The sequence below is a fragment of the Sitophilus oryzae genome, unplaced genomic scaffold, assembly GCF_002938485.1.
Source record: "Sitophilus oryzae breed Bouriz unplaced genomic scaffold, Soryzae_2.0 scaffold_1717_pilon_pilon, whole genome shotgun sequence".
Taxonomy (NCBI): Eukaryota; Metazoa; Arthropoda; class Insecta; order Coleoptera; family Curculionidae; genus Sitophilus; species Sitophilus oryzae.
The window spans coordinates 812,582-822,281 of NW_022146410.1; the positions used below are offsets into that span (position 1 = coordinate 812,582).

The following is a 9,700-nucleotide window of genomic DNA, read 5'->3' on the forward strand; positions in this document are numbered from 1 at the left end:
TATTGACTATTTCCATTCTAAATATCTTGCGAACGGCTGCTCGCAGGGATTTTTACCAAGAAACATTTTTTAGGTCAAAAATAACGGAAATGTATATTTTCAATCAGTAGTTTTATACAGGTACGAAAGAAAAGTTATTACTCTTCATAACAGTTAAAACATATTTAGGTGGCGCCTCCTGCAAATAGGAGTCTGACATCAAAACCAAATTTCTCATGTCAAAATAGCCTCCGAAATAGCTCCGAAAATAGCAGATTTTTTGAATATTTTTTAACTATAACTATTAAAGACATTATTTTTTCACCCATTAAAAAAATAACTAAATTTTATTTATAATAAATAATTTGAAAGTAAAAATTAAAAAAAAAACATATTAACGGATAAGTTTAATAATGAAAATTTACTTACAATTTTAATTAAAAACTCTTCATAAAAATATAATACTGTCTCTTGACTACATATATGTAAAAGTTTTATTAAAATAACAAACAAAAACAGTCAAAAATAATCACTACCAATTTTAGGGTACTTTAAAACTCTTTCGCGCGTTTCTGTTTATTTTCTACAGGTGTTTGTCCTGCCACCGCGATATCCTGCTATCGACTGGTGAGAGCGCGTGGCGGTAAATGAACACGCCGACTGAAAGTTTCTGGTGGGAACCTGGGCGAAATCCTGGGCCGCAGGACGATACAAGAACAGGCGCACAGGAAGGATAGATAAGCGTCTGTGTACAGTGTAGACAAGACTAATGACAGTAATGAACAGACAGGATTGGTCTATTTAACACAATGCTGTTAAACAGACCTAAAGAGAACAAATTATTTATGAACAATAGTCTTCTAATAATAATTTACTTATAGTGTTTATAATCATGGTTAGGGAAATTCGCGCCCGTGTTAGAAAATGGCATAATATATACAGGATACGTCAAAACTAGATGTTATATTTTTCCCCACCATTTAAAATGGAGCATCCTGTATGTTATGACAAAAATTATGGTAGTTCTTTATCAAACTTTACGATTTAATCAATAATTTAATATAATCGAAAACTTAATACATTAATTTTCTGTTTAATAAATCATAATTAAACAGCTTCACCTTCACGATAAATCGTAGTTAAAAAAGTTTTTTAGAGCGCGAGAAGTTCGTAATTATTTAGTTGCAATCGCTCACAATATTTTGGTTGCACCATCCTGTATACCGGGTGGATCTCAAAAGTGGCTCACATAACTTTTTTATTTTTTCAGATAAAAAAACGACATTTGGTATATTAGTATATGACATAAATTAGAATTGATTGACGTATTCAATGGTTTTTGGTCACTTCCTGTTTCACCGGAAATGACTACAACTTTTGATTTTTAAATGGCACCCTCGGTTTTTTTTTTAACTATATTCGATAGAAAATGATATTCTGAATAGAATGACATATCATATGTCAACTTTTGACGTTTTCGCTTAATAAAAAATCGTATTTTAAATTTCAATCTAGAGTGCCATGGCTATGTTAAACACAGTAATTTTTAACCAAAGAGCCTTGGAAAAATAGATTTGATAGTCTAATGTTTTTAGTGTTTTGTCATTTTATTTATTTGTATGCCGTTTAAAAGATACCCAAATCGTATTTCTAATCATATTTCAATTTTTTCAAATGGAACAAGGGTGGCTCATTAGTGTATTTGAAAAGAGAATTTTTTTACGACTAATTTGATAGGTATTTGAGTCAAATTTTCGTTATGAACCGCATGTTATAATTTCAAATAAACCATAGGCGCAAATGTCAAAAATTGACATGTGATACATACGTTATTCTATTTAGAGTGCCATTTTCTATCGAATAAAGTAAAAAAATACCGAGGGTGTTATTTAAAAATCAAAGGTTGTAGTCACTTCCAGTGAAACAGGAAGTAACCGAAAACAATTGAATACGTCAATCAATCCTAATTTATGTCATATACTAACATACTAAATCTCGTTTTTTTTTATCTAAAAAAATAAAAAAGTTATAGGGGTGAGCCACTTTTGAGACGCACCCCGTATAAACCGGTTTAATAATATTATGATAATAAATAGTATTATTACAAAAGTAGTCATTTAAAATAAATTAATATAGCAAATATAATTTAGAATATGTTTTATAGAAAAGAACCCTTAAAAGCAGAAGTGCAACCAAACGAAAAAATTAGAACTTTTTGTTAAATATGGAATTTAACAAGAAAATTTCATACATATAACACAAAACACAATACGAAGTGACCTTTTAGTACATCAATACAGAATCATCAAATTAATTTTAAAAATCACTAAAAAAGAGCATTGATTTAAATTCATCAAAAATGGCACATTTTTAATATATTTATCTGATTATTTAAAACATTACTGTTTTCACCTGTTAAAAAATATAATAAAAATTGCATTTATAACTTTAAGTACAAATTTAGAAAAAAAAGTATAAAAGTAAAAATTTACTTACAATTTTAATCAAAATCTCCTCATAAAAATCGTTTGACTACATAACAACAGTTTTATTAAAATAACAAACAATAACAGTCAAACATAATCACTAACAACTTTGGAGAATATTTCGCGCGTTTCTGTTTATTTTCTACAGGTGTTTGTCCTGCCAGAGCGATATCCTGCTATCGACTGGTGAGAGCGCGTGGCGGGAAATGAACACGCCGACTGAAAGTTTCTGGTAGCAACCTGGGCGGAATCCTGGGCCGCAGGACGATACAAGAACAGGCGCATAGGAAGGATAGATAAGCGCCTGTTTCGGCGTAGACAGAATTATAATGACAGTAATGAACAAACAGGATTGATGCCTGTAACACAATGCTTGAACGACACAACGATCAACAAAATGTGGGTCAGCTGCGTTTTGCGGGGTTACACTTTCGGGTGGGCATGATCCTCATAGATTGTGTATCTTACGAATCGGCGAATTGGTTGGTGGAAATCGCACCTAAGCTTAAAAATTGGCAGAGGCCGGAACTGGTTGCAGTGAAGGGATAAAACATCTCTAAAGGGGCGGTCATCACGGTCTTTCTGCCGAGGAACAAGAGGAAAGACACCACCTACCTGCTGAGCCTTATCCAGGGTCAGAACTTCAATGTAAGGACATCGAGTTGGCGAGTCATCAACTCGAGGGAGGAGGGTCATGGTCAGGTCCTCACAATAGGAACTAACCTCAAATCCAAGGAGGCAATAGAGAAAGAGGGACTTATCCTCTATTATAGATACGGGACAACACCGGTATCAAGTCTAAGGAGAGACCAAGTTAAAGAGGTGGAGAAAATGGAGACAGATCCTCCAGCCTTCACCTCACGTGTTCCTCAGCCCGAGGCAAGCTCCTCGACTGTAAAGGGCGGCACGGAGGGCCAAACTCCAACCGTGGAAGGGTGTGCACCCTCGGAGGAAGAAACTGTTGTCAGAGGAGGATGAGAAATACCCTGTCCCCTCTACAACAGGGGTATGATGGGTTATAGACTGTGTGATGACTCAAGGAAGGGGGGCATAATAGATATGCCCCCATGTAGTCATGTTATCATTTGACAGTCATCGCTGATGCCGTTTTTTTTCGATCATAATGTAATCTGCGTACATTTTTTTTTGTTTTCTGGTTTTAAATTTTCTTTGAAAGTTACTTCAATGAAATCTATGAAATGCCCATTTTTGTAGTCGTTATTTTTTATATTCGTGATTTCTGTGACAAAGATTCTTCGGAATTTCGATGTTCTTTGCTGTGTTAAATAGGTTTGTGATTATGGCTTCTTTTACATATGATTGAATATATGTAGCTGGACTGATAATTAAAGTATTATACGATCGATAAAAAAACGGTGTCATAGACGGCTATGGAACAAAAATCGATAATAATTTTGGCGCGGTATAGCCCTTTACGTGATTACTTGACCCGTACTCTTCTTTATATTGTAATGGTGCTTACTGCCAGTTGGCTTTAAGGTTGTAATTTATTTTTATATTGAGTAAAAATTTTTCAAAAGTTTATACCGGGTGCGTCTCAAAAATGGCTCACCCCTATAACTTTTTTTATTTTTTTAAATAAAAAAACGAGATATTATGGTATTCTAGTATATATATGACATAAATTAGGATCTATTGACGAATTCAATTGTGTTTGGTCACTTCCTATTACACCGAAAATTACTACAACTTTTGATTTTTAAATGACACCTTCGGTATATTTCTACTTTACTCGATAGAAAATGACACTCTGAATAGAATATCAACATATATCATCTGTCAACTTTTGACATTTTCGCATATGGTTTATTTGAAATTGTTAACATGCGGTTTATGGAGACAATTTGACTAATACCAAGTGTGTGGTAGCAAATTATTTATAAAAAAATGCTTTTTCAAATATGCTAATGAGCCACCCTTGTTCCATTTGAAAAAATTGCAAAACCATATGCGAAAATGTCAACTTTTGACATTTTTGCATATTGTTTACTTGAAATTTTATTGTTCTATTTTATTATTGTTTATTTTTTTTATTGTTCTATCTGAAAAAATTGGGATATGATTAAAAATACGATTTGGGCATCTTTTACCCGGTGAGGACAAGACACGAAAAACATTTAACGATCCGACTATATTTTCAAAGCTCCTAGAATAAAAATTCTTGTTTTTAACACAGCCATGATGCCTGATATTGAAAAACAGCCTAGATTGAAATTTAAAACAAAATTATTTTAAGTGAAAATGTCAAAAGTTGACATATGATATGTCATTCTATTCAGAGTGTAAAAAAATACAGAGGGTGTTATTCAAAAATCAAAAGTTGTAGTCATTTCCGGTGAAACAGGAAGTGTCCCAAAAACAATTGAATACGTCAATCAATCCTTTTTTATGTCATATCTTAATACACCAAATCCCTTTTTTTTATTTGAAAAAATAAAAAAGTTATAGGGGTGAGCCACTTTTGAGAAACACCCTGTAGATACGCTTAATGTGAACTCAATTTAAAACGGCCTGTTGGATATCCATTTATAGAAAAAAAACAAAGATATTTAATCTTCTGTCAAGGAAATTAAAAAAAAAACTTTAAATAATTTATTCTAAATGTCAGCACGTCATAAAAAGGACGAAGAAATGCGATATAAAGCACACCAAACTTCAATTAGGTCGTTATAAACTTGATAAATGTAAAACTAATAAAAACTAAGTTGAAAATATTCGCTAAAAAAACAGCTCCGCTTTTCAGTACTGACCTAGTTTAAAGTAAAATTTCCGGCTGAAAATAATTTCAGTAGTCTAAAAGGCCGCCTGAAAAATTATAACCGTCAAAAGAATGTTTCAAAGGTAAAGAAATCCTATAAAAAAGCTAAAGCATCATCTTTCGAAACGAGTTTCTTTATTACTAATTCTTTCACTTTTGAATAAAATCAAAATAGGAATAGCTTGGTTTTAATTTATTCCGTTTAGCCTGGGGAATTAAAATAACTATTTTTGCTTTTAATAATTTTAGGAAAAGATTATTCGTTTACTTGTTTTTAATTTATATTATTTTTAGCGATGGGAACTATCGAATGAATTAGACTATCGAATGGTTAGTGAATGAATGATTTCAACTATCGAATGGTTTTATTCGAATAAAATCATTCATTCATTTGTATATTAAAGCATATGTGACAACCTCGCCGTGCGACTAAATGGTTATCGTTGCGCCACCGACCATCGAATGCTTTTGATAAATGAAATTTAGTATTCGTTTGATTTTTGTGTGCGTCAGTGCATTTTTAGTTCTTCCAAATTTTTATAACTTCGCCTTGTAAATACTGTGCTATTTTTGCGTTTATTAAAATACTAAAATAGTAGTTTTTTTTTAATTGACGATTGTGTGCGAAGTGGTCAAAATTTTTCCGAAAATTTGTGTGATTTTCCGTAGCCCGATCTTTCAATTATTTAATTTTATATGGTATATTATGGTTAGGTTAGATTGCATTTTTTACAACCTGTAGATTCTAGAATCTATGTTTGATTATCCATCTATTAAAATAGTGCAATAATATCTATAAAAGTAATACCATTACAAGACGTAATGCAATGAAACCTAAGATCTAAATTATATTTTAAAGATTATATCGACATGAATGTTCTTAACAATCTAACCACTGAACATAGTCTGTACGATATTACTTAAGATGTACGTTATTGTTTAAGACTGAAAATATTTTAGATGTTAAATGTAAAACTAGAACTTAAATATACACTTAGCTGTTCTTTTATGTAACCTTGCTTCAAACAGAGTGAGGTGGTCTAGCATCTCTGTACTGTCTGTCGGCCATCCTGTTGGTCAAAACAACAAAAGGGGCCAGGTTGAGGACACCATGAATCCTTACAGCCGTAGCTACTGACTAGGCTTAGAAATGGGAGTGAAGCAGCATGGGACTCAAGCTACATCCACGCTGTGGCACTTAGATATAAGAAAAAATCGTTCTTATTGGGGACACTCGTCCACAGGACATCTGTACATAAGATTAATGTCTGTACATAAGGCACTACCCGTACCTTGGACACAGTCCGTACCTTGGAAATAGTCCGTACCTTGGACACAGTCCGTACCTTGAACACAGTCCGTATCTTGGACCCTAAAAATATGAAACTCTTGTTTAAAACCAAACAAGGTCTAATAAACAAAATAAACCTACCTCGAAATACTTCCGAGGGCTCAATAAATAATAAACAACATGTCCTTTCTTCCATGTGACATGCTGGAGTACAAAAGAAAAGGGACGCCAACGTGCCAGCAAAACACAAATACCAAGTTGGGACATCCGTAACTCTACCCTAAAAATATTCAATAATAATATCGAATCTATAAAAGGTAATAACTATCTTTACCTGTAGCCTCGAAATAGCAGCTGATTCAAATTATACAACAAGATTTAAATAATCACCATTTCTAAAAGCTGGGATACAACAGAGCGTCAAAACAAAGTGAGGTTAAGCACGGAGACAGTTGACAGAAGCGATGTTGACAGCGCCTCCTCAGAGCAATAACAGGGTTGTATCGAACGATAACAGGGTTGGCGACTAGGGAACGTAAAAATTACGCGTCAAATAAACTATCCGGCCTGAACGAGAGGGAATCCGGTGACGATAGGCCAGACATCATATATTATATATAAAAAAGACATGTAACGAACTAAAAACGTTACATTGTTTTTAATTTATATTATTTTACTCCAAGTAATAACTAAGAATACCTAGAGAAATAAGTAAACCTGGTGGTGTTCTAGGACATTTGATGATACAACCCTTATCTTTTTGTTTTTATATTTCAGAGAGGTATCATCATTATCATCATTTTCAGTTCATTCAACCATTTCCAATTATGGTGCAGCCTCCCTCACATATTTATATACTGTCTTTGTAATTGGGTCCATTGTTGTCTATTGTTGGCTATGCGGGCCCAAGTTATCCCTGCCAATTTCCTAATATCATTGTCCCATCTCAAGTTTGGTCTTCCTCTAGGTCTCTTGATTCCTCTTGGGTACCATGCTGCAATTTTTGTGGTCCATCTGTTGTCTGTCCTTCTTGCCAGGTGTCTTTCCCATTACCACTTGAGGGATTTGATTCTGTGGATGACATCTATTACCTGGGTCTTTTTTCGTATCCACTCAATTCTTTTACGATTTTTCTGGATTATTTCCAGCATATTTCGTTCTATTGAGCGGTGAGCTACCTGCAGTTTCCTTATAATGTTCGCTTTAAGTGTCCAGGTTTCGCATGCATAGGTCATGACTGGTAGTACACATTGGTCGAATGTTCTCTTCTTTAGATAAAGTGGCATTTTAGATTTGAATATGATTGAGTTTCTTCCACAAGTACTCCATGCTAACTTAATTCTTCTGTTAATTTCTGGTAGTAGAAATCCCGAGCTGAGTATTATATATTTGCCCAAAATATATATATATATATATATATATATATATATATATATATATATATATATATATATATATATATATATATATATATATATATTTTTCTATTATTTTCAGTGTTGTGTTATTTACTACAATATCTTTTCTGTCTACCAGTTTGTTGTACTGTAGTATTTGCTAAATTCATTTTGAGACTTACTTTATTGCTGGCTGTATTTAGTTCGTTAATTTCTTCAGGACTATTGGCAATTCCCAACTAGCAAATATAGTTCCCAGTCCTTTTTAAAACATCACTGCCCCTAAAGTATAGTTCCTAGGCCCACTCTGCCACTTAAAATGTTACTCTATAAGGAATAGTCACTTTGAAGTATATTTCGAGAGTGACCGGTTAGTGCCTACCTACCATAAAAGTGGAAAATAAACACCCCGACTGCAAGTCGCAAACATGTAATTTAAAGAAGTGGCTGGAACTACCCGAATCTTCGAATTTGACACCATAAAAGACCGAAAACTTTATAGTAACTTTTCAAAGAAGGGGTTACTAACAAGTGCTACCATAATGCCTCCATTAAGTTTTTGTTACTTTATAGTAACAATTTAAGTTACGGGGTAGTCGCGGCCACGACACCTAGTTACTTCTAATTTATAGTAGCATTGAAAGTAGCAAAATGGTTACTGCTACCTTCCTAGGTCACTATAAAGTAGCCGTCGCTTATCCATTGCCACTAAAATGTCACAGGGGTCAAAAACGGCTACTTTATAGTGACCGTAACTTAATATACCCTAATAAATGTAATTATTGCCTCAGATTGCATCGTGTGCTGCTTTGTTTTAGTGTTTTCTTTTACTTGCTTCTAAGCTTTATTAAAATTTTGTATAATCCCTAAGGTGAATAAAAAGAAATTTAGATATTCTGGTACTTTCTACCGAAGAATTAAACAAAAGGAATCACTGCGAGCCGATACATCAACATCAGAAACAAAAACTATTTATTTCTATAATCCTACTGATGAATATCATAAATCAGGTAGTGACTATGAAACATTTTTGAAGCTGTTTCTGTAGATGAGTCTAGTGTTAGTTCATCTGAAACTGAATCTCAGAGGAGAACTAATTTGAGAATCAACCAACAATTTAAAACAAGAGCTAAAAGAGTGGGCGTTAAAATACTCTATACTTCATGTAGCTCTGAAGAATATAGAAACACTATATAATAAGAGAAAATGCACAATAAGTAAAAAATAACTTCAAAAGACAAGGCGGAACGTTATAGTGGCACCAATGAAATGTATAGTCGCCACCGCCGCGATCGTTGTAGCATAACGCTCCAATTAAGTGGCAATTTGGTGGCGCAGGGAACTTTCTTGGAAAAAATCACTTTATGGTTCCAAAGAATCGTTGACCATGACCATGTAGTTCCAAAAAAGTTATTGTTTCTATAAAGTCGCCTTTGGGTAGCTACAATTGTCACTTTATCAATCCGAAGATTTTAAATGTCCAAACGGGTAGGGTTGGCCTAATATGTTATTGTTCCCGGTACTTTGTGGAAGCATATGGAACTATAAAGTATTTTTCGGATTAAACGGCCATATTTTTATCATGAATTTTTAGACGAACAGCCAAATGACTCAAACATTATGCGTTTTTTCCTTAGTTATTTTGTTATTTATGGCGGTGGACTAATATTTTAAAGTTTGACCCCGTTTTCAAGCAAATTATTATTATTTTTTAATTACAAACATGAGTTTCTATTGCAAATAATTTAATAATTTGAAATATTTTGAG

General features: G+C 33.4%; 1 protein-coding gene across 2 annotated transcripts in view; it reads right to left on the minus strand.

The window, feature by feature from the left end:
* Positions 1–2,670, minus strand: part of LOC115881368 (free fatty acid receptor 4-like) — a 162,256-nt gene extending 159,586 nt beyond the window's left edge. Inside the window, exon 1 of one of the 2 annotated variants that reach the window (XM_030898819.1) lies at positions 2,476–2,670. The gene's annotated coding sequence lies outside the window, so the exon portion shown is untranslated. Of the gene's footprint in view, positions 1–408; positions 611–2,475 lie in introns of those variants that run through there. The other variant, XM_030898820.1, reaches the window with a different exon arrangement.
* Positions 2,671–9,700: the final 7,030 nt, after the last annotated feature.